Below are 3230 nucleotides of genomic sequence, written 5' to 3'. Positions count from 1 at the left end.
GTGAACCTGCAGGAATTTGGAATTGTTTTCAATTTCTCATTTGGGCTTTATTAAGAGCAGGAGTTCACAAGCACATGGGCCAACCCCTATTTTTTATAAATAAAGTTTTCTTGGACCCTAGACACATCCATTCAATTACGTATTGTCTGTAGCTATTTTCATGATACAATGGCAGAGCTGAGTTGTTGTGACAGAGATTAGCTGATCTATAAAACCTAAAATATTTACTAATTGACCTTTTACAGAAAAAATCTTTTGACCCCTGTTAAGATCATAAACCCTGAGTAAAGAGATGAGAAATACAAATGAAAGCACAGTCTGAATAAAGAGCTGATTACAGATTGCTTCAGAAACCAACAGTTATAATAGAGTTTAATATATGTGTAATATATAGAAAATACCTTTATACCCATCAGGACTCTGATCAGTTGCAAGTAATAGAAACAATAGTGGCCTAAAGAAATAGATTTTATTTCCCTCACATAAGAAGTCTAGGTCACTGCAGGCATTGATTCAGCACTCAGAGGTCTCACCAAAGAGTCAGGCCTTTTCTATCTATGTCTCAGAACCAAAGATGCTTAGATGCATGGTTGTGCTTCTTATTGGTTGTAAGATGGGTGCTATAACATCAGTAATCAGGTCTGTGTTCAAAAAAGGAAGAGGATGGAAGAAGGAAGAAGGATGATGCCCTCTGCCTATTCCTTCCTACCTGGAAATGAGAGGTTTCCCAGAAGCCCCCTCCTACCCGTTCAGCATATGTCTGCTTACATCTCACGGCCAGACCAGTCACAAAACCAACCCTACTGCCTATGGGAGACACTGTTGAGTGGAAAAGTACTTGCTTTTCCAGCCTCTATGGGGGGATGCTGAGAGAGACAAAAGCATTGAGAGTAGCTTTGGGATGGCCACTCAACAGTGTCTTCCATAGGCAGTTTTTCTCATTTTAGGTGTGTAGGCACAGAGGAGCTGATCAATGAATGTTTATTAAGTGACCGAATATACAGATAATTAAGTTGATTATTTTCTTTCCTCCATATCAGAGAAGTTCTATCTAGACAGAAACAGAAAATCTTATCCCACGGATCTCTCAAGATGACATAGTTGAGAAATGAGCTAGGGACAGGGAAGGTGGATGCTATGGGTGAATGGCAGAGCAAGTATGCCTCAAACATAGATGACACCTGTCCTGTTTGCTCACCACGTGGTTCTAATTGGATTGGCATAGGACTAACAGATTTCCTTAGCTGGCATTGAGAGTTTGGATAGGCTTGGGTGACAGAAAAGCAAGGCGAAAACTTTGGAGGACTAATAGAGGACTTTAAAAGTAATCAGTAGACAACACAGTAAACCTTTCATGCGAAAAATGGTGTTGAGTTTAGCCAATGCCAGAAAAAAAAATATTAGGAAGCTGTTAGCATAATCTAGTCACAATGTGGGAACCATGGGATTGACTGTGAATAGGTGTCACAGTGCGATGGCTAAGAGCATACCGTAAATGCTCAAGCAAGACTTCCTGGGTTCAAATCTCAGTTCTTCCACTTATTAGCTCCCTCTCTGGAAGACAAAGATAATAATAGTACTTACCTTGTAGAAGCATCCATTTTGCGCCTGACACATGATAAATGTTAGCTATTATTGAAATCATATTAGACGATGAGCTTATCAAGTAAGGAAGGGAGAAGGGATAAAGTGCCCTCGGGCAGCTTCAATATATATTTGAAACCGTCTGTAATCTAAATTGTATAAATGCATAAATTCACTGCACCAATGAGCTCAAAGGAAGGAAAAACAGGACAGACAGAGGAGACAATAGACAAAGCAGTCAGAGAAATAATAAGAGAATTCTGTGGGTCAACATACTAAAACCTCAGACACTAACAAAGCCTCACAAAACAATGGTTGCTCTGCAGGATATTGGAAACCCTGGATGGATGTCTTCTGTTCAGTTTGCTGAGTTGGTTCTCTGCTTGCTGTGGCCTAGACACTACCATCATTTTTGCACATTTCAGCATTTTAAATGGAGTAAGAGCCAATCACAATGTTGCATAAGTGCCTGTCATCAGTAAGCATTAGAAAACTAAGTGATACATTTTTCATCCACGGGGAATTAAGTGTACATCTCTGCATCTTCCAAGGTGACTAATTTGGCAATGACTACCACATTTTCCCCCTAGGGTACTAGATCCAGTTGGCTGGTACCAATTTCCTTGTTTCACACTGGAGGCTGAAAACAATAAGAAGGAGCTAAGGAAGTGAAGCCATTACCAACAACCACAGAACAGCCAACATTGCTGTAAATGGTCTGTCATCTGGCTGAGGCTGCTATGACTCCTACTTTTATTATTCCTGAGGCTTGTAGTGAATGGTGGAGTGCTGGCCCAGAGGGTGAAGATAAGGAAAGGAGATAAGGAAGAGAGAAATGGGAGGACAGATTTGCTGTAGGGTTTTGTGCATTCAATTTCCATTACCGCTTAAAGAATGTGTGCGGAACTCCATTTGGTGGCAGCTTGGTGAATGTACCTTTCTATATTTCTCGTTTCATTTAGAACAGTAGGGTTAAAGTGCTCAGAGGGACAGAGACCACTAGGGATGGGGAGGGAGCTGTGATCTTACTAAAAGGATCAAAGAAGCTGGTCTTTCAGGTCTTGAGGCTGTATATCATAACAAGGGGCAGCCTTTCATTCATTTTTCTCAGCCTTCCAGTCCTTTATCTCTATTCGTCACAGGAGCCAAAAATAATTGTTTGAAGAAGAGCCCAGCAATCTTTCCTTTTCTCTTATAATTAGAGTGATCATATAATTTACCCTCCAAGTCTTCTATTGAAAGGAATATTTTTGCTGGGACAACAGGCATTAAGTTAGTTGGTCTATCTCAGACTGATTAGAATATGTAAGCATCCTCCTTATAACTCATTTCAAAATCTTTTTAGTCCTTATAGCATAGTGTGGTTAAGGGCACAAACTCTGGAGCCAGGACTCACTTAGTTCAAATCCCAGCTCAGCGCAAATCAGGGGCCGATCAGGGGGTTGGGGCACCGCCACTCTCACACTCAGGGCAGGGCCAATGGGGAGGTTATGGCTCTACCCTATCACACACAGAGCAGGGCCTGTGGTGGGGGGCGCAGGATTGGGGTGCCACACCTTGTTACACACAGAGTAAGGCCGATCAGGGGGTTGGGGCACTGCCCCTTGTCACACTGATCCTGGTGCCGGGAGGCATATTCCCCTTTT

This window comes from Myotis davidii, unplaced genomic scaffold, assembly GCF_000327345.1.
Source record: "Myotis davidii unplaced genomic scaffold, ASM32734v1 scaffold453, whole genome shotgun sequence".
NCBI classification, from domain to species: Eukaryota; Metazoa; Chordata; class Mammalia; order Chiroptera; family Vespertilionidae; genus Myotis; species Myotis davidii.
This window is presented reverse-complemented; position numbering follows the sequence as displayed.